This window comes from Alexandromys fortis, unplaced genomic scaffold, assembly GCF_014885135.2.
Source record: "Alexandromys fortis isolate MF-2015 unplaced genomic scaffold, M_Fortis_MF-2015_v1.1 scaffold_25, whole genome shotgun sequence".
Lineage (NCBI taxonomy): Eukaryota > Metazoa > Chordata > Mammalia > Rodentia > Cricetidae > Alexandromys > Alexandromys fortis.
The window spans coordinates 583,668-610,580 of NW_026067904.1; the positions used below are offsets into that span (position 1 = coordinate 583,668).

At 44.1% G+C, this 26,913-nt stretch overlaps 1 protein-coding gene across 3 annotated transcripts in view; it reads left to right on the plus strand.

Moving 5' to 3' along the window:
- The window catches only part of Sil1 (SIL1 nucleotide exchange factor), a 245,648-nt gene that overhangs the window by 23,190 nt on the left and 195,545 nt on the right, over positions 1-26,913 (plus strand). The window contains exon 2 of one of the 3 annotated variants that reach the window (XM_050135037.1): positions 10,610-10,744. The exons of 1 other annotated variant lie outside the window; for it this stretch is intronic. The gene's annotated coding sequence lies outside the window, so the exon portion shown is untranslated. Of the gene's footprint in view, positions 1-10,609; positions 10,745-20,856; positions 20,948-26,913 lie in introns of all 3 variants that reach the window. One more of the 3 variants, XM_050135038.1, reaches the window with a different exon arrangement.

The window sequence follows — 26,913 nt, forward strand, 5'->3', positions numbered from 1 at the left end:
GTAGGCACCTTATGTCTCAAAAGGGGCGTGGCTGTGAAGCTCCCTGGCAGATACTGGGAGGATTAGAGTGGAGCTTGCCCCTCCCCCCCCCAGTTTTAAGCATCATGCTAAATCCACTGGTACCCAGGTGAGAAGGAATTTCTTTCTCTGGGGCTGGCTTAGCAACCCAAGCTTTTTTTCCCTATATGTTTTAGGGGCAAACAATTTCCTAGACTAAGACCTGTGTCACATGAAGGTGTAAATACAGAATATTAATAACTTATTAGGGTAGAGCAGAGGCCAGTAGGTTATACTCTCCTGATTCAGGGCCACCCTGACCTGTTTATCAGTAAGAGCAGACACACTGTCTCCCCTGCTCTATGCCTCCTGCTCAGGGCTCCTTTCTTGTCAATAAGGATACTTGTGGGGGACTAGCTTTATGTAGATTTGGCTATGAGAACCAAGGTTTGGCTGAGTGAATGAATGCTTTCACACCAGGGCCCCACAGTGTGAGAGAAGTCATCTAGTTGCCTGCACAGGAAGAAGTTATCTCAACGAATGGTTTATACCCTGCTGGGATATTTTGGGATGAATTCCGTGATGGAGGGAGAAGAGCCATGGCTTCACGAGATTTCTAGACTTGACAGTGACTATTCAAAGAACAGGTGTTCCCGAAGCTCTGCAAATCAGGTTCCTCATTGGATGGAATGACAAACTCCCATGAGTTTGTCTAGTGATCTTTCAGCTGTACTTTTACTACATAATGCTTGTGGCTCACAGCAGGTACAGACCATGGAATCATCACAGACCCCAGCTGCAGCAGGAACATGGACCTAGACATGGCCCTTGGCAGCGTATTGGCCTGGATGTCACCATGGTCCTAGTGGCAGCATGGGCCATCCAGATTAGTATGACCCCAGCAGTAGCAAGGCCCTCGGACACCCGTGGTCTCAGGTAGCTGTCCAGACTCTAGGCATGTACACAGCTCTTGGTGATAACAGGAGCCATGGACTTCAACTCAGACCCTGGCTGCTGCTGGGCCACAGACCTAGACATGGCCCTAGGCAGCAGCCCTGACCTAGGATATACCATAGACTCATGTGGTAGCGCAGGCCACATGGCCTTCGGGCACTAACATGACTACAGGTTGTGGCCTTGACCCTGAGCATCTATGTGGCCTTTGGTGTTGCCATGGGCCTCTGACATCAATACAGACCCTGGCTGTGGTAGGCCTATGGATCCAAATGTGGTCCTCAGAAGCAGCCTGGGCCTAGGTATCACCATGGCACCAGGTGGCACTGAAGGCTACTCAGATTGGCATAGCTTCTGTGGCAGTGTGGTTCTAGGACACCAACATGGTCCTTGGTGGTGACCCAGACCGCTGGCCTTGGCATAGCCTTTCATAGTATCAGGAGCCATGGATATCAACACAGACCCTGGCTGTGATAGGGCCATGAGCCCAGATATCATCCTGGTTCTGGGTGGCACACAGGCCACCAACATCAGCCTGTTCCTCACAGTTCTCCCTTCTCAGATCTGCCTTTTACCACAGCGCATGAACCATCTTTCCTCTTTGTCTTCCCCCTTTCTCCACCATATACTTACTTGCTCATCATAATGGCACCCACATGCCTGGTGCACAGGGCAGCCATGGACAGCTTTAGGCAGCCCAGACCAGGAGGACCCCGGCTACCCCATGGGTGTCTTCTGCGCACCTGAGCGTCATGGCATCAGGTGGGCCTGTGGATGCCTTTAGGCAGCCTTAACCATCGATGGATCCAGGCTGCCCCAGTGACCACACTTTTGATTAACATAGCTTTGTAGTAAGTTTTGAAATAAGGAAGTTTGTTGATGTTCTTTATTTTCTTTTATTTTAAGACAGGTAATGTAGCCCAGGCTGGCTTCAGCCTCAGCTTCCAAGATACTGAGCATTGATCTGACCATATCTTTAGCCTGGAACACTCTTACGTATTTTTATTTGATTGACTGTTTGTCATCCACATCTCAGTTCTGCTGTATTTCTGAGAAGGCTCTTCCCTTTCATCTAGCATGAAATGACAAGTTAACATAACCGTCTGTTAATCCATTTCCTGTTGCTATAGCAAAGTATCTAAAACTGGGCTATGTGGGATGGCCCTCTGTATGCTATGAATATGTTTTATTACCATTGGTTAATAAAGGAGCTGCTTTGGCCTATGTCAGGGCAGAATAGAGTTAGGTGAGAAAACTAAACTGCATGCAGGGAGAAAGAAGGCGGAGCCAGGAAGACATCATGTAGCACCCAAGAAGCAAGGGGTAACAAATCATGAGCCTCATGGTAAAATGTAAAATAATAGAAATGGGTTAGTTTAAGATGTAAGAGTTAATTAATAAGCCTGAGCTAATAGGCCAAAAAGTATAATTGATATTAAGTCTAAGAGTGGTTATTTCTTTTTTAAAAATATTTATTTAGTATGTATACATTATTTTGTCTGTATGTCTGCAGGCCAGAAGTGGGCACCAGATCTCATTACAGATGGTTGTGAGCCACCATGTGGTTGCTGGGAATTGAACTCAGGACCTTTGGAAGAGCAGGCAATGCTCTTAACCACTGAGCCATCTCTCCAGCCCCCTAAGAGTGGTTATTTCATAAGCGACTGCAGGAGCTAGTGAGCAGGACCAGGTGGGTGGATAGAAACCACTCCAGGGAAGCAGCAGAATGGAGGATATTTGTAGCTATGTCTGGCGCCCAACTGTTTGGGGCTATCCCATGTGGCCTGCCACCCACTTAGGGTCTGTGTGCTTATACGCCCACGGCATAAGGAATGTAGCTGAGAGCACTGTGGCTCAGCACTCCCTGCCTGGGCACGTGGCAGGATCAGGTCTGCTAGGTGAGTACAGACAGGAGAGCGTGGCGGATTCCTGCTGCCATACACAGAGACATTTCCATGCCGTACAAAGTGCTGCATGGCAGAGTTAGCTTTTACTCAGACCAAAAGAAAAAAAATCCACCACATCTGGGTATTTGTAAAGAAGAAACATTTGTCTGAGCTAATGGCCTGAAGTCTGAGAAGCATTTTCTTCAACTCATGGCGGAAAGTGTGAGGGCAAGGGGACTTCTTGTTGGTGCAGGAGAGACAGGGGACTAATCCATTCCTGCAGCAACTCTATTAGTTCATCACAAAGGTTGTGCCCCATGAACTAAACACCTCTTACAGGCCTTCTCTTTCTCAGTACTTAATTTATTGGCTACCAGTTTTTACTATTTTATTTGTATGGGTGTTTTGCCTAAATGTACATCTGTGCACCATACACATGTGCACAGGTGTTCTTGGAGGCCAGAAGAGGGCATCAGATCTCTTGGAACTGCATGACTGGGAGCTACCAGTGGGTGCTGGGTGTAGAACCTCGGTTCTCTGGAAGAATAGACAGTGTTCTTGACTGCTAAGCCATCTCTCCAGCCCCAGCTAACAGATTTTAATATGAAAAATTTCTGAGGCTGATCATATCCAGAACCAGAACATCACCCAATGTTCTTGCTTGATTGCTTCTTGTAGACTCAGCCTTCCTTCCCTCCACGTGGTGTATGCACAGTGAGTGTACCTGTCTGCCCTGCAGTTATCCTAGTGTTAGGAGCAGTACTGGGCATAGAGTAGATGGTAACATTTGCTGAATGAGTGAGCTTGTGAATGAGAATGTGCTCTTTCATAGCTCAGAACCTGGGCTTACCAGTGTTCATGTTCATACTGTGTTGTTTCCTAAACAAATGTAATCAAAATTATTTTCTTTCTTGTTCATTATTTATTAAGTGCTTTCCCCGCCCCTGGTAATGGTCTCATTCTGAGGTGATGCCGTTTTCTTCCTGCTTTGTTTTATGTATTCTTTTCCTTCCTGCCATTTGTTAATGGAAGGAAGGAAGAGTTTATAGTTGCTGTGCTTTGAGCATTGATTTTTAGGTTTTGTGTTATAAGGAAGCAAGATTTAATGTATTTGCTTGGAATAAAACACAAAAACACCCGGACATGGAAAATTATCTCACTCTTGATTTTCCACTGACACTTTCTGCAATAGTTCTGAAGTTCTTAGACAAGGTTGTTAGCTAAGAATTGACAAATTGACAGTGGCCAGATAGAAGCACATTCACAGGTGGGAGTGGGTACCAGGGTGAGGCGGGGCAGTCAGAAAGGTGGTACTTCTTTCAGTGCCATGGATTCTCATGCCAGCTGCTGGCTTGTGAGCAAAAACCTGGCATGCTTAACTGTCTTCTTAACAGTAGCCTTGGAGCTGTGGAGGGGAAGAGGGACTATAGACTGTGGGGAGCTGCCTAGTGTGGTGTGCCCATCCCTAACACAAAGCAGTTCCTTCCTGTGCTTGGCAAGGGCAGTGTCACAAACCCTGTGGAGTATGGGCCACTAGAACTCCCGCAGCTTTTGCAAGTGTTTGAGGCTTAAATGCTCTCAGCACTAAAGGGTGTAGTCCTTAGAGAATAGAATGCCCATGGACGGATATGAGCAACAGAGTATCAGGTGGAATTAGCCAGCAGAGGTTAGTTTGTATTTCTCGAAAGGGTCTGTGATTATAGCCATGGCCATGGTGGGGACAGGTAAGCACTCAGTTCTACTGTTCTTGTCACCCGCTCAACACTGCCTTCTACTCTTCTGTTTTCAAAGCATGTTTCCTAACCTGACTTAGATACTGGTTTATACATGTTTCTCCAGTGGACAACAGTCTTTTGGTTGGCTCCCTTCTGGATTCCTGTTTGAAGGCCTGTGGCTGATCTAGAGCTTGGCCTGTTGTCCCCGCTCTGCAGTCAGTGCCTTCGCTGTGGTCGTTACTAACTGTTCTCTTTTTGGGATAATCTTCAGTTTATATCTAAATTTCTCTAGAAGTCCATTTTAACCATGTGTCCTCTCTCCCTTTTAATGGAAGAGTATCAGGAAGAAGCCGGTAAGACAGGTATTCTGGAGCCAGAGGGTGGGTTTTCTCTGTACTTAAAAATCTTCACTAAGTCTCCTCTTAATTCTTTACTCTCGCCTGGCAGCTCTAGGCTAAATGCTGGGCCCAATTCCTTTCATCCTTTCTTTCTAACTCTATTTCCTGGCCCCTGGCCCCTGTGTTTTTGCTGCAGTTTTTCTTCAAAGAAGTGTTATTTTCAGAAAATTTCATAGCTGTCTTCTGACCATGGTTTTTAGGTAATATATTTTGTTCCGTCTTTCCCACTCCAGAGGTTATAATATATTTTTTTTTATTGTAGAAAGGTGGTTTGGGTGGGAAGATGTGTCTCCCACTCCATTCTAATTAACCAGGATTCCTGGTGCTTCTCTCCTTCAGGGGAATGGCAGCCTAAATTCCAGTGATAGCAAATCAAACTTCTTATCTTACTCTCTCTTCCTATAGTTCTCAGTTTTGTTGTTGTGTTAAAGGAAACAATTGCACACCTTTGTTTGGGTTACATTGATTCCCTGTTTTTAGATTAACTCTCAGGTGAGAACTCCAAAACCAGTTGCAACCTTTGTCTTCACGGGATTCGGAGGGCAGGCTTCTCAGCTCTGCCCCTCACTCTACACTCACACCTTGGTGGACAATAGACTGCTGAGGAAGGAGCTCCCAGATGTCTCCTACACATGTGCTCATGTGTGCATGGGCACAGCCAAGTTCTGAGAAAGACTTTTGCTAAGAGGGAGCTCACCCCATGCAAATGCCTTCCTGTGCAGCAAAATCCAGAGACTCTGAGAGATAGAATTAGTGAGTTCTTTTTTTCCTCCCAAGAGGCCTCAAAGCTCTTAAAATAAACCTTAAAAAATCTGGCACTCAGAACGTCAGCTCTGAGAGCAGACACATTGCAAACCTGGTGCACTGAGACTCTCCTTCTCTGATCTTTTTCTGTTTTCTCTCTCAATTTATTTTAATATCCCCTTTCATGGTCTTAACCTTTCGGAAACTTGACTCAGGCCTTCCTTGCCAGCTGCTGGCAGGAGAAGCAGCAGGACTTCCGGTCCTGGTTTTTATGGCTTCTGTGTTCCTTGCTTTGCTGCCCTAGTTCCTCACTGTCCAGCATCCTGGAGTGTCATGTGGCTTTGGAATTTTGATGATGTAAATTCTGGCCTCTTGATTTGGGTAGACTTTAGAGGCTAGTGTTTTATAAAAAATATTATTATTATTGAGACAGGGTCTCACTATGTAGCCCTGGCTGACCTAGAGCTTGTATACCAGACTAACTTCAATTCTCAGAGATTTTCCCGCTTCTGTCTCCCAAGTGCTGGGATTAAAGTCTTGTGCTTTAGAATAAAAACCACACAGTTGTTCTAGTGCTGCTAACTGGAGAGCTGTCATCCTTGCCCCATTGGTACAGTCTTCCTTTCCATTTGCCCCTCTGTGAGCCCTGTTACCAGGGGAAATGGAGAATTCTTTACCTTGATTAATTTGGAGTATTAGCCTACGCAGTTACAAAATATCATTTTAGAGCAAGATGTCAGGAAGGCTCCTTGCAGTTCCCATGGAACAAGTTGACCTTTCAGTTCATTTTTTCAACATCTTTGGGGATCCATTTGAAAAGAGCTCAAGCAGTAATTAGGACTAAGCAAAGAAAATGAATGTGAAGCCAGAATGTTTAATAAGAAGCCTAAGAACCCAGAACCTCCTGATACATAATAAACAGCAGCTTGAACTTTGTTCTCTTACTCTTTCTTTTTAATTTGATTTTTTTGGGAGGTGGTTTTCTCACTTAGATTTAAGGACTTCTGCTATTTGATTGCGGTAGAATAAGAATCTGACTGGTCACGGCCTGAGAGCTTCAGTTGGGGAGGAAGCAGGGGTTTACTGCCTTCAGATATTAGAGACTTCAGTCATCTGGGGAAGGGGCAAGCTAGATCCACTTGTCTCTGTGGGAGCCCACAGAAGTGGATTCGTTCACCTTGACTAAAGGTCAGAGAGTTCAGACCTGTTCTGCTGCTTCAAGGTTACTGACAGGAGGTTTCACCTAAGGTATTTTGATCAGTTACTTGATGTTTTGGATATTAAGAAGGTAACTGTTTTGTTCTTTGTGTCTTGGTAAAGAAGCCTCTTGCCTTCCCCCTCCTTTCTGGACTGGCATATATAAACGTTAGGAGAAATAAACAGAGGCCGATCACAGTATTCACTGATGTCCTCCCAGCTCGATCAGCCTTTCTTCTCTGTTTCTCAGTCCTCACGCTTCCCCCCAAGCACAGACAAATAAGTCGGGTGGGACCTGGCATGTCTCCCTCCCCGCCAAATTTTCAGGGATTAAGTAGTTCCCAGATTATTTTTTGTGAGGAATAGAAGTAAATTTTCTGGATGGTTGTTAGAGTCTGTGAGGCTTTGAATAGTGTAGAGACTCAAACCAAAGCTTGTGCATTTATCTCTGTAAGGTCTATATACATGATGGTAGTAAGCCCCTCCCCTCAGTTCCTGTGACTCAGGCTGGTCTATATATATGACAGTAGTAAGCCCCACTCCTCAGTTCCTGTGAATCAGGTGGGCAGTTTGATAGAGTTAAGAGCTTTAGGTGTGGTGGTGCACATCTATAATATCAACACTTGAGAGGTGAAGGCAGGAGAATATGGTATTTGTTGAAATAAGAGCAGCGGCGGGGCTGCGTCCCCAGCACCCCGGCCGCCTGCTAGCTTATGCCCCGAAATAACACACAAACTGTATTCATTTAAACACCACTTGGGCCATTTCTATCTAGCCTCTTCTAGGCTAATTCTCACATATTAATTTAGCCCATTTCTAGTAATGTGTGTAAGCACCCCAAGGTGCGCTTACTGGGAAGATTCTAGCCTCCATCCATCCTGGGTCGGAGCTGCCTGGGAGAGCAGAGCCTGGCGTCTCTGCTCCAGAGAGCAGAGCTGTCAAGTCTCTCCAGGAGCAGAGCAGAGTCTGACCTCACTTCCTCTTCCACCCAGCATCCTATTCTGTTTACTCCTCCCACCTATGTTCTAACCAATAAAATGGGCCAAGCCAGTTTCTTTATTAGCCAATGACCTTCCTCCATCATTTCCCCTTTTTCTGTTTAAACAAAAAAAAAGGAAGGCTTTAACTTAACATAGCAAAATTACATATAACAAAACAGTTATCAAGTAAAAATTACAATAATCTATATCATAACTAAGGAAAACTATAACTATAACTAACTATTCTTTAACTCCTTCAAAGATTCCAGAAAGATACAATATTACCTAAGCAAACAATAAATCCAAAGCTCTAGAAATGACAGAGACATCTCGCTGCCTGGACAGTCACCCAAAGTTCCTCTGTACAGTTGGGGCATCCATCTTCAGCCTACAGGCCCATAGTTTCCAGCAGACATTTCCACAAAGCAGGAAATTTCAAAGGCAGTCACTATCTGCTTGTCCTGAAGAATGTCTTGCAGACTCTTTCATGAATCAGGAACCCCGAAAGATCATCTCACCTTTAAGCAAGTTCAGCAGTCCTCTCTCTGCGGGTTCTCTGTGTCCAGTTTATGCAATAGTCCAGGCAAGAGCAGTTTCTTGCCCAAATGGCTATCAAACTCCATAAGGATCCTCTTCGATGCCCATCTTCCTCTTAAAGTAGATTGGTGATGCCAGGAGCAGAGTGTCTCATTGTCATGAAAAGTCCTAAGTTATTAAAACATTAAATGGCATATTCCGTAGTCTTTAAAAGATATGAAGAATGCCGATCTAACTGAAATATATATCTATATATCTAGAAAATCTAACTAACATGACTACAAACTTGACTATTATTAATGATTATCCATTAACAATCTATATACATTACTTTTTAAGTGAACTACACAATCACAATACCTTAATCAAGATCAGAAATACAGATACATATAACAAAACTGACCTTAAATCTCTATCAATAAAGCAAAATCTATACTAATGCAAATTATTCATATCTATATCATATCCCCCTTTAAATGTAAAAGAACGTATATAAGACCAGCTTTAGCTACATAGCTAATTTGAGGCCAGACTAATAAATGAGACCATCTCAAAACTTTTATTTTATTTTATTTTATTTATTTATTTATTATGTATATAATATTCTGTCAGTGTGTATGCCAGCAGGCCAGAAGAGGGCACCAGACCCCATTACAGATGGTTGTGAGCCACCATGTGGTTGCTGGGAATTGAACTCAGGACCTTTGGAAGAGCAAGCAATGCTCTTAACCTCTGAGCCATCTCTCCAGCCCCCCATCTCAAAACTTTTAAACACAAAGATTTGGCATGCAGTAGTCTAGTTATGGTCCAGCCCATTGTTGCCCTGCAATGTATATAGACTGTTGTTCATTTTTTATTTATGTGTGTATGTCTGTGTCCATAAAGGCCAAAAAGGACATCATTGGCTTGCCTGAAATTGGAATTACAGACAGTTGTATGCTGCCAGATATGGTGTGGGTACTGGGACCTGAACTCGGGTCCTCTGAAAGAGCAGCAAGAGCTCTTCATCTCTGAGCTCTCTCTCCAGCCCACTAAAGCTAGTCTTGGTAGAAGAGGGGTGGAGGGAGAGGGAAAGGAATGGAGAGGGATGGAGAGAGAGGGAGGAGTGAGGGAAAGAGGGAGAGCTTAGATTTCAGTTAGATCTGTTTTCTAATTCTGGTTCTTAGTAACATTGTGACTTGAGAAAATGGCTTAACCTTTCTGAGTCTGTTTCCTCACCTCCAGTGTGGGGTACTGATGGTACCTATGATAAGGGCTTGTGTGAATTAGTACATGCTGAGTAAACAACCTGCATGTTAGCTTTAACTAACAGACTAACCTTGCTGTAGTTTGCATGTGGCTCCCTAAGTTGATGTGTTGGAAACTTAACCCCAGTGCCATCATGCTGAGAGATGGAGCCCTTAAGAAGTGCTTGGGTTCTGAGGGCCCTGCTCTCATGATGGGTTATAGCTGTTACTTTAGGATGTCTTGCTGATTGAGGGATGCATTTGACCTTTATCTATGTGTTTCTTTCTGTATTGAGGACAGCAGCAGAAAGGCCTTAAACAGGTGCTAAATTCTGAATTTTGGACTTCTCAGCTTTAAAACTGAGAACCCTGTTCTTTATGAATTGCTAATCTTCAGGTATTGTGTTACAGCAGCTCCATGCAGACTAACGCTATCCTTCTTGGCAAGAGAAAAGATGGTGGAAAGTAGCTAGAGGACACTTAGAGAAGGTACGAACCTGGGGACAAGGAGAAGCATCCAGCAATTGAAAAAATAGAATTCTGAGTGCTTTGTTTTACTACATTAGTAAATTCTAGGTTGTCCGTTTGTTTGTCTACCAAACTGATGTCTCTCAGGAACCTAAAACTGGTCTCAGCAAAGAATCAATAGCCATAACATTCATAGTGTTCACCAACAAAGCATGCTTTGTTTTACAGAACATTGTAGTATTTTGCCGCCTTTCCCCCTTTTTATTTTATTTATTTAGAGACAAGGGCCCGGGGTCTCATGTACCCTAGGCTGACCTTGAACTTTCAGTCTTCTTGCCCCTACCTCCCAAGTGTTGGGATTACAGGTGTACATGTGTGGTTTTACTTTGAAGTCTTATAAATAATTAAAGCTGAATGTACTTGTAAAAATTAGTTCAGAAATGCATTTTAGTATGTTATACCTTTGTCCTGACACATTGTGTTTATTAGCTTGCTTGTTCATTCCAGAGTGGCTTAACATGAAGGACCTCTATGCCAATCTACTCTGACTGGCGCTCAACCTGAAACCTTCCAAAGAGGCCAACAAGTGTTTCATAGAGTCTAAAAGTGGTGAACAGCAATCTCTTTGGGGCAGAAGGAAAGGTAAACTGCTCCCCTCTCCTGCTTTTTTCCAAGACAGGGTTTCTCTGTAGCTTTGGAGCCTGTCCTGGAACTAGCTCTTGTAGATCAGGCTGGCGTCAAACTCACAGAGATCTGCCTGCCTCTGCCTCCCGAGTGCTGGGATTAAAGGTGTGAGCCACTATCGCCTGGCTCTGAACTGCTCTTTTGGGGCTCATGTCCCTTCTCATACATGTCTGTGTGGAGAAGAATAAATTGTGGACTAGATGGAGCTTCTTGATGTGAATGACAATTAAGTGCCAACTTAATTTATTAATCAGATGAGAACCTTTGTTAGTCCATTGCATGCTTCCTCATGAAGCTCACATGAGTAAGTATGTACTCATGAGAACACCAAGAAGTTGGCTCAGTCTCTGGTTAAGTGTTGGCTGTGATGGTGGGAGAAAGGGAGGCTCCTCTGTGGGCCCTGCAGTGGAAGAACTGTCAGTCCTGGCTGCTTCAGTTCTTGGCAGAGTCACTCTCAGGTGGAGAAGTCTGATTTGGGAAGGCTTGTTTGCAGGAAAGGAGCAATGCACAGTGCTCAAGAGTACAGGTCTGAGTCCCAGGGCCAGGGTCAGAGCCTGACTTTGCTGCAGATTCCTGTGGCTGTTGAGACAGCATAGATCTATTTTCTCAGAAGTGAGTACTTCTTACTAGCTTGAAAACCAGTTGCTGGCAGGGCTGTGCTTCCTTTGGAGGCTTAGGGCAGATTCTGGGCCTTGTTTTTTTGCTGTTCCTAGTAGTTACCAGTGTTTCTGGGCATGTGGCTATATCTCGCGAAGTCTTCACAGGTAGCACATTTGAGCTTATTTTTGCTTTGTTAAATCTTTCTCTGCCTCTTTGTTTTTTCTTTTTCTTTCTTCTCTTAGAAGGAAGCAAATTTATTGGGTATACCATGAGAGTGTAGCAGGCATGGCAGGAACAGAAGAACCACCTGCCTGAGACAGTAGGCTGGGGAGCACCCAGAGGTATTTTGGAACGCCTGTTTTAGCCAGTTTGGGAAATCCCTCACCCCCATGCTATTCCCACTATGCAAATGAAGGAAGTCCTGGCTGGCTGCTATTTTGTTCTGGTTGGAGCTTGGGCTCTGAGAGTGGCAGCTCTGTAGTAAAGAGTGCTGTAGACTTTATTGACAGAGTTTGGTTATGTCACTCAGCAGCTTCTGACTTGACTGGAACCAAGCCATTGTGTTCTTTGGTGGGCTTGCTTTTTGGAGCAGGCTTCCTTAGCTTGTAGAATTCCTGGGTAAGCACTTGTTTCCTTTCTGGACTCTTCAGTCTTGGCTTTCTTCTTTTTAATGCAACAGTGTATCCTGATCATATCTATATATTCATTCCCACTGTCCTCTTCCAAATCCTGTCTTTGATGCAGCAACACTCAGTCTGGCTTCTTTCCATATTTTCCCTGATAAAGCAGCAAACCCAGTCTCAGGTAGTTTTTTTTCTTTAGTAGTTCAGGTAGTTTTTTTCTTTAGTAACTTTTTTGAGCTGTGCAGGGATGATACATAAGTCCTATCTGTCACTCGTTAATCTGACCGGCACTCTTTGGGGGTGCTATGAGAAGAGACACATACCTGGGGTTGTTTATTAGAAGGTTTCTGTGCCTGGCCCAGGGCTTTACGAGCATTGAGGGCTTTGGGTGATGAGGGCTGAAAGCCTTCATCTGGGGTGTAACTGTTGGGCTCCATCTGGTGTTGTGTGGGGAAGTCCTCAGATCAATGCTGTGAGTCTCAGGCAGTTGTCCAGACGAGGAAGAAAAGCTATAGATTGTAGGGGGCACCTGCTGTGAGGCTGGGAGGTTGTGTAGCAGCTTCCAGCAGTGCTTGAGCAGAGAGAAAGTCTTCTCTCTCACAGCTAAGGCTGTCCCAGGCCTTCAGACTCCACTAAGAGTTGCTTAGCCAGAGATTCTTGGTTGCCAGGAGAGGGGGGCTTTTCCACCTCAAGGTTTATTAAGGAGGCTTGGTCCCTCACCTCTGAGGACTGTGGAATAGATTTCACCAGGGTTGCTTTGGTCAGACATTGCAGCTCCTAAGCTACAGCGGAGTCCTCTGAGGATCTGGAGGCAGAGAGGTTGCTGGGTCCCTTACCTCTTAGCATGTGCTGGAACAGGAGGGACTGGACAATCCATACCCCTCCTACCCCCAGGCCATAATGCAATATGGGGGTAGGAGGACAGTTTGAAGGTGGGTTCCGGGTATGGAAAATGGTCATCAGGCTTGACAGAAAGCACCTTTACCCACTAAGCCATCATGGTGGCCCTATTTTTTTTTTTCCTGAGATAGGATTTCACTAATGTAGCACACACGCACAAATTAAATAAAAAATATAATAAAAATTAAACTTATATAGAAAAAGAAAAGTAGCCTGCAAAACAACTCTGTCTTCCTCCCCAAACCCGAGTATATATTTATGCTAGGTATGCAGGACACCACTGTAATCCCAGGAACTGGAGAGGATGCACTGGCTAGCTTTGTCAGTGTGATACAAACTACAGTCGCCTGTGAAGAGGGAACCTTAACTGAGGAATTGCCTCCACTACATTGGCCTGTGGAGCATTTTCTAGATAACAGTTTCTGTGGAAGAATCCAGTGAACTCTTGGCAGCACCCCTGGGCAGATGGTCCTGGGTTGCAGAAGAGTGCAGCCTGCACAAGCCAGGGGAACAAGCCAGGGAATCTGCTTCAGTTCCTGCCCCCAGGTTCCTGCCCCCAGGTTCCTGCCTTCGCTTCCCTCAGTGACAGGCTTTACAGTGGTGGACTGCTAAGCATAAGAAAGTAAATCCCTCCCCCCAAGTTGGTTTTGATCATTGTTTATCATTAAAGAAAATCAAACTAGGACAGAGGATGAGGCAGGAGGATCACTAGTTTGAGAGTTTGCAGCTAGCCTGGCCTACGTAGTAAGACAGTACCTAAAAAACAAACAAACAAACTCAAAAAGCCATACACTCCCAGCACTTGGGAGGCAGAGATAGGCAGATCTCTGAGTTCGAGGTCAGCCTGGTCTACAGGTTCACCATCTTGGTCACTCCTTTCGTGAGCAAGTGTCTCCAAGGTTACTTCTTCCCAGCCTTCCCTTCCCTTTTGTGATATGTGGGCTGTTCTTCCAGGGTGTGAAAATGTGTCCCCCCCAATGCACTGCAAGCCTTGTCCCAACTCTGGGTCTGTTTGGAGAAAGGCAGTAATTAACTATGAGTGTGACCTTGTTACCATAGCCTTAGTGTTCCTGGCAGAGGGGACACCAGTGAGCTTGCCTGCAGGCATTCACTTACTTTCCTTCTTGTGTGCTTTCTTTCATGCTTTCTGTACTGCATTTGGGAAAGATTGTGTTAGGACATCGTAAAAAGGCAGCTGTCTGCAAGCCAGGATGAGGTCTCTCACCCAGAAATTGTATTGTCTACAACCCACATCTTAAACTCCAGCCTCCAGAATGCTGAGAAAATAAATGCTTGTTATTTAAGACACCAGTCTACGGTAGTTTCTGGTTTTAGCTGAAGCAATTTAATATAGGGAGGTATAATCTGGCTGTTTATCTGCTTGTGCTAGATATTTAGGAATAAGCAAGGATATAAAATTATCTCTAGTTATCATTCAAAATGGCCGTGTTGCTCTGTTCTCATGGATAATTGTAACTCCATAATACGGAAGGGAAGAATATCATTTTTACGGTGGTAGTCAGTGTCTGATAGCTATTAGCGAAAGGTAGCTGTCCCTGGCGAGTTACTGTAAATACATTTTATCTGTTTTGTTACCTGCTGTTTCATGAATGCATCCCAGAAGCATCTTATCTTGTTTTTCATACTTGTCTTCTAGTGAGAAATGTTCTGATTTGCAACTTCAGGGGGTAATTACAATATTCATTAATTTCTGTTCTTTTCCTCCCTTCCATTTATTTCTGGTTCCTTGAGAAATTCTTCCTCTCAATCTATAATAACAGGAAGTAAGTTCCTTCATTAAAAGAGTGCTTTACAACACTGGTTTCTTGGCCTGGTAGTGGAAGACTGTGATAGCACCTCAGATGAGTGAGGGTCCTCTGGGATGGACTAAATTAATTAGAGACTTGGAGGGAGAAGAGCAGGCCTGATCTCAGGCTACACTGGAGAATTTATTATCACTATTGTATTGAAATACCTGAGTAGAAGAGGATTATTTGATTTTCTTACCAAGGATTCAATCATAAACATTGATCATACATGTTATGTACAGGACATTGAGCATGGTGTTATAGGGGGGACACTTCTTGGTTCATAAAGGTTCATATTGATGAAATGAGTGGGTAGCCATATAGAGTAACGTTAGCATTCAGAGACCCGAGGACAGGCCTACAGAGTCAATGCCCTGTGTGCTAGTGAATGGGGACGCAGTGCTGAGTCTCCCTGGAACGTAATCGAACTTAGAGCGCCCTCTTGAGGGCTGTTGTTCTAGTTTCATTTCTGTTGCTGTGGTAAAATATCCTAACAAAAAGCAACTTGGGTTTATTTGGCTTACAATTCCAGGTTGCAGTCCGCCACTGAGGAAAGTCCAGGCAGGAACTCAGTGAAATCCATGGCCAAGAGCATAGAGCAACGAATACAGCAATGCTGCCTGTGTTTTGCTTTATATCTGCTAAGGGAGTGGTGCCACCCACAGTGGGCTAGGTCTTCCTGAATGAATGAAGATCGTTTTTTTTTTTTTCCTTTTTTGAGACAGAGTCTCTAACTTTGACTGGCCTTGAATTGGGTATGAAACCTTGAGCTTCTAATCCTTCTCCTCCTACTTCCCAAGTGCTGGGGTTTAGTTACAGGTGTGTCACATTGCATTGGGGATTGAACTCAGGGCTTCACGCGTGGTAAGCGTGGTAAGCAAGCACTTTACATCGGAGCTACATCACCATTCCGTATAAATGCAACTTAAAAATAAACAGCAAGTGCTCATCTGTGACAGCTGAGGAGATGGGCAGAAGCGGGGAGATTATGAACGATGCCCGAGAAAGGCATTGAAGAGGGTCACAGAGCAGAAACAAACAGAATCTGGATTAATCTAGAGCAGGTGGAAACCCATATTGGAAGGTCTGATCTGGATTAGCAACGGTGGGAGTTTGGGGGCAGATACTGGAGGATTTCTGTCTGTGAGAATGAAGAGCAACGGAAACAGCTTGGGGTGTAAGGGAAAGACTGGCTTAATTATTCGGCCACTTTTACTGTCTCCTCTGTGCTGTCTCTCTTATGGTACTTTTTTTGTTGGTTGGTTTGGCTTTTTGAGACAGGGTTTCTCTGTGTAGCCCTAACTGTCCTGGAACTCACTCTATAGTCCAGGCTGGCCTCAAACTCCCAGAGATCCTCCCGCCTCTCCCTCCTGAGTGCTGGGATTAAAGGTGTGCGCCACCACTGCCTGGCAATACTTTCGATTTTTATATGTTGAGTATTCATGTAAAAGACCTTTTTGTCTTCTAAAAGGCGGAGGGCGGGGAAGTCTCTATGTTAGTTACTTAGTTATGGAGCCCCATGTCCATAGCAAGTGCCCACAGACTTCTGGTGAACATGTTAAAGTCTGAGCCTGTTTCAGACAGTGGCGTGTGAGGGCTTGGGGGCCCTGGTGATGGTGACACTGGTGGCAGCACATACACAACTGGCTTTGGGAGGTGAACTGCCAAGGTAGTCCAGGCTGTTAGGTGTGTTTAAGGATGGTGAGTGTGGTTGCCATCCTTAGGAACCTCACTATCCACTAGGGAGAAGGGCAGCTGAAAAAGCAATGCCCTACTGAATCTCCTCCAGAGGAAGCCTTCACCTTCTAACCTGAGTAGGACTTGCCAGCTGAATGCTTGGAGAAAATGACCTTCCAAGCAAAGGGAGTGGCAAGTGCAGAAAGCCTCCTGCTGGGAGGCGGAGTCACAGAGGTGGAGAAAAGGCTGTGTGAAGGCCAGGTGACGAAGAAGCACAGACTTTGACTGGGGCTTGGGTGGTCAAGGGTTTGAGTGAAGAGTTTGGTCTGTGTATTAATCAGGCTTCTCTCTAGAGTAACAGTTTATAGAATGAATTTCTATCGATATAGGAAGGGGACTTATTAGGATAATTTATAAATTAATCTAACAATGGTTGCCTATGAATGGAAAGTCCAAGAATTGAGTGCTTGTTCATTGCTCAAGACCAGACGTCTGAGCTGCTTTTCAGTATACCCAACGTCAGTGAGAGAAAGGATTTGTTAAGGAGGCCTAAGCAAGCAAGAAAAGAACAAAAACTTCCTTCTTAGAGGGCTGGAGACCCTAGAGGAAGCTTTCACCTTCTAACCAGCAGGAGGCGTGACCAGAGTGGAGGAAGGTCTTCCCACCTCAAAAGATCTGAATTAAAGGTGTGTCTCCTCACCTAGAATCTCAGACTAAAAGTGGCTCTCTCCACGCACAGGTGTGCCTCGTTAGTCAATTCTAGGTGTAATCAAGTTGACAACCAAGAACAACCATCACAGTCTGTATTTTGAGGGTCATAGGAAAATATAGGTTTTTCAACAGGGCGGGAGATCGGGTCAAATTTATTTGGTGCCTATTGAGTAATATCACTAACATTTAATCAGGGTGTGTACATGTAATTTGCTGACCTTGGTACCCCAGAGTCCTTTGACAGAACAATGAAGGTTACCTGTGTTTTCCATATTACCACCTGTCTGTGGGAGCCTGAAGCCTGGAGAAAGTGGCCTGCCCCAGGCCTGAGGGCCTGGTTTGATCTCAGCCCTGTAGCCCAAGGCCCTGTTGCTGAGGACTTTGTGTTCCACTTTTGTGAGCAGCTGCTCCCACCCCTTCTCAGCTCCTCCCCCCTCAGCTCTCACTGCAGAGCCTGCACCAAGGCTTAGAATTCCTCAGCCATGCTCCCTACAAATTGAAAATTTTACAACGTCATATGGAGAGAAGTTCTGAGAAGGAGGACTGAGAATAAAGACCTCTCTGCTTTTCCCCTGCAAGGGAGTTTGAAAAATAGAGAAGTTCTAAGTTTTATGTTAAATATCCTTGGGGTTTCTTTTCCTTCCCTTTAAAAAGTTTATTCTATTAACCAAAATCCAGCAGAGACACTTGTGGGAAGATAATTCCTTTTGGCTGGAGCTCCAGCTCCGCGCTGTGAGCTTTTTAATTTTCTTTCCCCGGCAGTGGGCTGGGACCTGGCTGTGCAGTCGCTGGGGCTCAGCACAGCCCTGTTTTTGGGCGAGTTATCTCTGGGAATCTCTGTTTTTCCCTTGTACCTATCTAATGAAAGACAAATTAAATCAATTTTTAATCAAGGAGATGAATGGTAGGGTTTTCCTGAGAAGAGAAATCATAAGGCCCCAGAGCACTAGATATGATAAACGGTGAAGTTTTTATTTGCACGTATGCTGCTAGGCATGGTTTAATGTCAGGAAACACTTGGAAAGCTGCCATGCCAAGGAGATGAAGGGGAGCGCTTTTCTCTCTGCTCCTTTCTTCCTCGCTTTGGGCACACCTGTGTGTTCCCAGCATTTTGTGTTAGTGTTGGGAGGCATTGAACTAAATGAAAGGTTTGATTAGGACCTTCTTCCTCTCCTGTTGCTCCTGTCCTGGCCCCTCAGCCTGCTGTTTGTTCATTTTTCCATCCGTTTGTTCATTCAGAGTATATTTATTCCTTCTGAGGTGGTGTGAGGGGCGAATTCAAGGAATAGGGTGAAAAGAATGTTTCTGTGATCCGAGGCTGAGAGACATGATTTATCTTCCCTATATTTTGTCTTTTATATCGGAAAACGGAGTTCCAGGGTACTGTCAAGACTAACATCCTTCTGAAAATTGCCTTCTTACATCTGCTTTGGCAGATGCAGATCGTTCCACCTACTGACTTTCCTTCTGGCAGTGTAGGATGGAGGAGGATAGGAGTAGGGATGCCGCCCACTGACGGTCCTTGGGATGTACCTCCTTGGGCAGTGAAGGGTGAATGCGTCAGGCTAAGTTTCTTTGCTTGGGATTTGAGTGCCGTCATCACAGGCCTCACTTTTAGGTTCTGGGCTCTTAAAGCAGTGATATTTCTAAGGATTCTATGCGGGAGCCAGACCTTCCCTGAAGCCTACTCTCTGATGTCTGCTGCAGTTAAACGGACTCTGTGACTGCTTTTCTTGTTGTGAAGAAAAAGTGAGTTTTATTGAGCGCTATTTAAAGGGATCCAGTAAAGTGGACATTGGGTATTCCAGTGACTCTGGGTTGAACAAGTAAAAACCGTGACTTCTGCTTCATCACTCCGATGCTCTGCCTGGTTTGACCTTTTGAAAGCCTATAGGCGCTGATCTCACCTAAAAGGGGAGGTTGGGTTTGTTTGTTTGTTTTTGTTTTTCGAGACAGAATTTCTCTTTCTAGCTTTGGAACCTGTCCTGGAACTTGCTCTGTAGACCAGGTTGGCCTCGAACTCACAGAGATCCACCTGCTTCTGCCTTCTGAGTGAAGGTGAGGGATTTGAACAGGAACGTGAAGTCAGGGAAGCGCCGTAAATAAACTGATAGTAGTTGATAAGTAGGGGCAGAAGGAAAGGGGAAGTTGGTTTCCAGGGCTCATGCATTTCCGACTGGTAGGATAGCTATCAGCCACCTCTAGGAGGACCAGGCATATGAAGTGAAGAACAAGGCTTAGTTTTGGACGTGAGTGTGAAACATGCAGGAGCCTATAGTAGAAGTATCCTTCCGGCAGTGTGAAGGCTGTGCTGAAAATCTCATGTTGCTTTCATGTTCAGATTGTTCACTGCGGTATGTCTCCTTGGGCAGATAATGTGATCCAACTCCAGTTCTGTTTACCACCTCCTTCCATTAAGAAAAATAGAAGCTGGGGGTTTCTAAGGAATGAGTTCATGGATAGGGTTAAACTGTGATCATCCACTTACCTAGATGACAGGCTTCATTCCTTTCCTGTTTCTCCTTTAAGACCATACTGAAAAGAGAGGTTCCAGAGATTTGCTAGGACAGTGCAATGAGCTGTGTGTTCAGAACTTATCAAATCAGTATGGGAAGAAGGTCCTTGCGTGTCGTGATGTTTGCTGCCCCTCAGCTCTTTGCTGCAGCATTTATTTGTTGAAATAAATACCTATGCCTAGTTTTGGGTCAGATCTTCAAAAATCACCATGGCCTCTACTACTAATGAGATGCTTCCTTCATTGTCTTTTCTACTTTTTTTTTTTGAAAAAATTTCCGCTTCCTCCCAGCCTCTCATTTCCTTCCCCCTCCCCCCACTCCTCTCCCCCTCCCTCTCCAGTCCAAAGAGCAGTCAGGGTTCCCTGCCCTGTGGAAAGTTCAAGGTCTTCCCCCCTCCATTCAGGTCTAGGAAGGTGAGCATCTAAACTGCCTAGGCTCCCACAAAGCCAGTACATGCAGTAGGATCAAAATCCAGTGCCATTGTCCTTGGCTTCTCAGCAGTCCTCATTGTCAGCCATGTTCAGAGAGTCCAGTTTTATCCCATGCTTTTTCAGTCCTAGTCCAGCTGGCCTTGGTGAGCTCCCATTCTTTTCTACTTTTAATCTTCCAAGCTTACTTCTTCTGCCAGTAAGCCCTCTATGGCCCACATACCATGGTGGACACATCTGCACTCTTGCCTGAAGGCTCTTTAACCTAGTGTGTCCCTTGCCTTTCTGGGCGCTCCTAGGGAAGAACATTCCTCTTTGTTTATTCTGTGCACCCCCAGCATCTGTACATATTTAGGATGTTACAGGCATTGGCAAATATGTATGGAAGGATGTATGTCTTTCAGTTGGATTGTTGAAGCGACAACTATGAATGTTCCAGGTTTGTTTTTCACCTTTTCATGACGCATGAATTTTTGCTCTTCTTATAGCTCTCCTATTTGGGAAGGTGAATAATGTCTTTGCAGAAATACTTTTTTGAGGGGGCTTGGCCTGTTAACTGCTTATCGTGGGCTGAAGTGGCTTTTGTGTAGGTGTAAACCTCCAGTAAGTGGACGGTGCGTCAGTACTGTGTAGGCATAGTACTTTGTGGTTTTTAGATGCATCCCACAGCTCTGTGAATTATAAGCCTGGCTTCTCTGAAGCCAAGGCTTATGTCTTTACGGGTTGTTAAGGGAGTGGTTGCCTTTCATGGTGAGAACCTTGCAGTTTTGACTTCCTGAACCTAGTATTTTCTCTTGGCATTACCAGAGGCTGCTGTTGCTTTTTGATAGTCACCACAAGAGGAATCTGAGTGGTCGGAGGCAGAATGGAATGATGTCAGAGAATTGCTTCTCACTTGGTGAGTACATTGGAGAGACTGAGCAACAGAGACAGAAAAGTATGGTCAACCAAGACTGAGGTGGTTGCTCTGTACGGAAACTAGAATGAACGGGAGGTACTTATAAAGCCAAGGCACGAGAGGACTGGGCATCTCTCATCCCTTGTTATTTTTCAAATGGATGTTATCTTGGGGCTGGAGGGATGTCTCAGTGGTTAAGAGCACTGAGTTCTCGTCTAGAAAACCACCTGTAACTCCAGCTATGGATCCAGGGGACTCTGACACATTCTTCTGTCCTCCATGGGCACCAGGCACATGTGGTGCACAGACATACATGTAGGAAAAGCACCCGTGCACATAAAATAAAAATTAACAAAAATGTTGTCTTACTTATTACCCGTTGGAGTTGGTTCGTGACATATCTAAACTACAGGCTTTAAATGCTTTCTGATTTTTAGCCAGGATATACTCTGTCTAAAAGCAATTGATAAACGGACTGCTTTGAGGATATGGCATGTCATTCTTTTCCAGCTAATCTAGTTGAAGGAGAAGACTAGCTGGCAAGCCATCCCCATGGCACTTACTTTGGCAAGAGAGACTTAAGGGTCCTGCTGGCATCCCTATCACAAGTTCACTCACTGGAACCCAGAATCCCTTTGCAAATTCCCGTCTTGGATGCTGCTGTTGCCTGTCTGTACTTCTGTCAGTTGCAGGCTGATGACTCCTGGCAGGCTGGGATTTGGTTGGTGGCATCTTTCTGGGCCCCTTGACCCTACCCGCTGTTACAAATCCTGCTGTGCACCCTTATTCACATGCATGGCTATTCCTTGATACACCACTTTTAAGAACAGATACCAGATGGGAAAAGTAACTCTCTTGGGTTTATGTGTGCTTTAAAAAAACTACACTTTAAAAAAATAAATTGTCGCCGCCTTTGGTGCTTTTCCATGCTCAGAATGTGTTTGTCTTATTCTTGCTGTCCTATGGAGACCAACAGAGCTGTAAAGAAAAGACACCCCCTTAGAAAACCCGGACAACTCTTGGGGCGTCCCCAGGAATATGCAGTGCATCTTTCTCCTCTCATGTCCTGCCGAGGCCAGGGCCTGGAGATGACTCCTCAGAGCACTGTGCTTTGTACTATTTTCCAAATAGCTTAACTAAGAGATCAAGGCTGTTTGAAGTTAAAGTGTTATATTGTTCAGATTAAAGCTTTTAAACTATCAGTTAATTGGGGTTTTAAAATACTGTTAATTGAACTCAATTTTGGTTACTGTAGTTGACATAGATACTGGACAAATGCCCATTCATTGTTGGGGCATTGGACATAGGTGAACATGGACTTGGAGGAGAAGAGACAGCGCACAATTTACAGCTGCTGACATAATTCAGCTGTTTCCCCATGCTGATTGCGCTCCTCTGTAGTGCTGATGCAGTGAATTGGTAATGGGGTGAGCTCTTGCTGTGCCAATCAGGGTTGCAGTGAGGCTATTTGGATAGTTGGAATAGCTCTGAGATTGGGAGGGCATTTAAAGTTTGAAGCTAATACCATATTCTCCTTCAGCCCTAGCATAGGACCTAAGCTTTAGGCGTACTTTGATTTGAGGGCTGTATTCCCATCATGTAGACCGTGGTAGTGGAAGATCAGAAGTTCAAAGTTTAAGTTCTTTAACCATTTTCAAATAGAGTTTTTCTTTCTGTTGTTGAATTGTAGGAGGTGTTTTATCTATTGTGATATTATATTCTTATCAGATATGATCTGCAAACATTTTCTATGTTTTCTCCTGTCCTTCTTCCTTTCCCCCAGCAATGGGCATAAAAGCCTTGGCCTTGCACATGCTAAGGAAGCTCTCTGCCAATTGAGTTATAGCCCCAAACTGTTTGTTTTTAATCAGTTTTATGTTTTTGATACAGTAAAGTTTATGAAGCATAAAATTTGAAAATAATTATGGCTATATGCTTTGTGTATGTGTGTCTGCATGTGTATGTGTGAGGCCAGAAGAAAGCCCTGGATCCCTTGGAGGAATTATAGGTTCTTTTTTTAAAAATATTTTATTATTTTTATTGAGCTATACATTTTTCTCAGCATCCCTCCCTTCCTCTCCCTTCCATTCTACCCTCTCCTGTGACCCCCACATTCCCAAGTTACTCAGGAGAGCTTGTCTTCTTTTCTCCCTCCTATGTAGATCCATGCACGCCACTCCTAGTGTCCTCTTTGTTGTCTAGGTTCTGGGGTTGTGGACTGCAGGTTGGTTTTCTTTGCTTTATGTCTAGAAGCCACCTATGAGTTAGTACTTATCATATCGTCTTTCTGGGTCTGGGTTATCTCACTCAGTATAGTTTTTTCTAGATCCATCCATTTGCCTGAAAGTTTCAAGATGTCATTGTTTTCTTACTGCTGTGTAGTACTCCATTGTGTAAATGGACCACATTTCTTTTATTCTTCAGTTGAGAGGCATCTAGGTTGTTTCCAGGTTCTGCAATTACAAATAATGCTGCTGTGAACACAGTCGAGCACATGCCCTTGTGGTACAATTGAGCATCCTTTGGGTATATACCCAACAGCAGTATTGCTGGGTCTTGTGGTAGATTGTTTTCTAATTTTCTGAGAAATCGCCATAATGATTTCCAAAGCAGCTGTACCAGTTTGCACTCCCACCAGCATCCACATCCTCTCCAGCATAAGCTGTCATCATTTTGTGTGTGTGTGTGTGTGTCTGTGTGTTTGATCTTGGCCATTCTTCTAGGTGTAAGATGGAATCTCAGAGTTGTTTTGATTTGTATTTCTCTGATGGCTAAGGATGTTGAGCATTTCCTTAAGTGTCTTTCAAACATTTTAGATTTGCCTTTTGAGAGTTCTCTGTTTAGGTCTGTACCCTGTTTTTTTGAATTACAGGATCTTATGGGCTATCTAGGCTACTGGGATCTGAACTCTTGTTTTCCTAACTGAGCAGCAAATGATTTTATTTTATTTTTTTTTAAGGCTGGCCTCGAGCTCGTGATCCTCTTGCCTCTGCCTCCTTCAGCAAATCCTAGCGGCGTGCGCCACCACAACCGGCTGCAAATGATTTTAATTTTAACCTTTGAGCCATCTCTCTAGCTACAAGTTTTTAATGTTATTAAAGTTCACCTTACCTATTGTTTTCTTGTATTACCTATGATTTTGGTGTTAAACAGTTGTCAAATTAGCCTCATGAAAGTTTTTTGTTGTTGTTTTGTTTTACTTTGTTTTTCGAGACAGGGGTTCTCTGTGGCTTTGGAGCCTGTCCTGGAACTAGCTCTGTAGACCAGGCTGGTCTCGAACTCACAGAGATCCGCTTGCCTCTGCCTCCCGAGTGCTGGGATTAAAGGCGTGCGCCACCATCGCCCGGCTTTGTTTTTGTTTTTTTGAGACAGGGTTTCTCTGTAGCTGAAAGTGTGTCTTGTCTTCTTCTAAGAGTTGTATAGTCTTTATCTTTTAAATTAGGTCTTTGATCCATTTTTCAAGCCTTGTGAGCTATGGAGGTGCTTGCCATGAGGACCGCCAACCTGAATTCAATCCCTAGGACCCATGTGATGGAGGGAGAGAGTGGACTCCCCTGGGTTGTCCTCTGAGGACCATCCATGTGCTGTAGCATAGGCACCTGTATACATGCACATATGTGTGCATGCATGGATAGAAACAAAATGTTTTTTAAAAGTCAGTTGTCTGTAGATGTTTTCTTGACTTTAGTTTATATGTTTATCTTATGTTAGTTCTTAATTTTTTTAATTGAGTTTTGTCATAAGTTTTGAAATTGGAACTTGTAAATTCTTCAACTTTTGTCTCCTACTTTGTTCTTTTTCAAGATTGTTTTGAGTATTCAGGGTCCTTTAAAACACCATATGAATTTTATGATATATGTACACACACACACACACTATTTCCATAAAAAATGCTACTGGGAATTTGAGAGGAATTGTGTTGAATCTGTGCCTTGCTTTGCGTGGGATTGTCATTTTGACAGTGTTAAATATTTTAATCCACCCCAAGATGTCTTTGTTTATTTAGATCTTTTTAATTTTGTTAGCAGTGCTTTATAGGTTTTAGTACATAGTCTTTCACCTTCTTTGTTAAATTAATTTCTAACTATTTTATCCTTTTTGGTAATATTTTAGGTAACATTGCTTTTTTTTTTTTTTTTTTTTTTTTAAAAAAGGGTTTCTCTGTGTAGCTTTGGAACTTGTACTGGAACTAGCTCTTGTAGACCAGACTGGTCTCGAACTCACAGAAATCCACCTGCCTCTGCCTCCTGCGTGCTGGAACAAAGATGTGTGCCACTACTGGCCGGATTCCTTCCTTCCTTCCTTCCTTCCTTCCTTCCTTCCTTCCTTCCTTCCTTCCTTCCTTCCTTCCCTCCCTCCCTCCCTCCCTCCCTCCCTCCCTTTTTCCTTCCTTCCTCCTTCCTTTCCGTCTTAGTTTTAAATTATGTGTACCTGTGTGTGTCTGTGTGGGTCATTGAGATCAGGTGCTCTGGAAGCAGTGCTTCAGGCGTGCGGAGCTGCCTGGTGTGGGTGCTGGTGACGAACATGGCTCCTCTGTAAGAGCAGAGCCATCTCCAGCCCTGTTTTCATCCCTTTGTTGAAAGCTCACTGCTGGTGTATAAAGAATACAACTATTTTCCCCTACATTTAGGCACTCTAGCAGAATCTCTGGTTGGTTCTCTAGTTTTTGTTTGTTACATGTAAGATTGCGCAGTCTTCAACTAGAGATAATTTTCCGTTGCTCTTTCTGTTTCAGATGCCTTTCCTCCTTAATTGCTCTATTATTGTGCATATTAGAAGTGGTCAAAGCAGTTACCTTGTGCCTGATTTTATTTTTGGTTGTGAGCCTAGCCTTTAACGGCTGAGCCATCCCTCCAGGCCTGTGCCTGATTTTAGATGGACTTTCAGCCTTTACGGACGAATACAGTAGTAGCTATAGGCTTTTCATGTCTGTTCCTCGTCATATGGTGAGTTCTACTCTATTCCGGTTTACTTTGTTTAGACTATGAAAGGGTGTTGGATTTTAAGTGCTTTTTCTCTACCAGTTGAGATGATCATGTGCCTCCCACCTCTCTTAAACTTCCCAAGACAAATATGATTTGATCATGTATAAGTCTCTTAATATGCTGTTAAAAATGGTTTACTAATGTTATGTTCAGTCTTTTTACATCTATGTGCCTATGGGGGGGCCTGTAATTTTTTTGTAATGTCATTGTCCAGCTTTAATATCAGGGTCAGGCTGATCTCATAAAATGCAAAAAGAACTGTTCTGTTATGCTTTATGGAAGAATTTAGAAGGCTTTGAGTACTGCTACCTTTTATTTATTTATTTAAACCATTCTTTGTCTGTGTATGATATATCTGTATCAATGACCCCTCCCTCCACCTCCCTACCCAGGATATTCCTTTTTTTCTCACCCATCCCCCCTACAGGAATGCTGGGATTACAGACATGTATGTTACCATGTCTAGCTGGGTTTTTGATTGTTTTTAAATGTGGGTTTTAAGAAGTCACACTCAAGTGTCCATGGTCGCATGTCAAGCACTGCTCATGGAGCTGTCTCCCCAGCCCTCTGCTTTCATTCTTAACACTCACTTTGCTGACCATTAGGTCTTGGCATCCGTTGTCCAGTACTTCCTGTTTGAAGCTCTAGCCTTGAAGCTGGATCAAGTCCACTTTTTTATACTTGCTTTGACACTTTTGACCACTTTTCTGGGGAGCCAGCCACACTGATGATTCTTCAGACTCAGACTGGAGGCTGCCCTGGCAAGTAGGGTTAAATCCTAGCTTTCCCCACGTTTCCTTGGGCTGATGATGGATGGTCTGATCCTGGACTTTCTGACCAGGCTTCTAAGTTATCCACGAGATCATCAAAAGAGAACTTATTTAACTGTTTCTTGTGTAGTTAACATTTCAGGATAAAGACTCCACTGAGCACAGCTTTCCATAACTCCAGGTTTGTATATAACCATAGAGGCGGCCACAC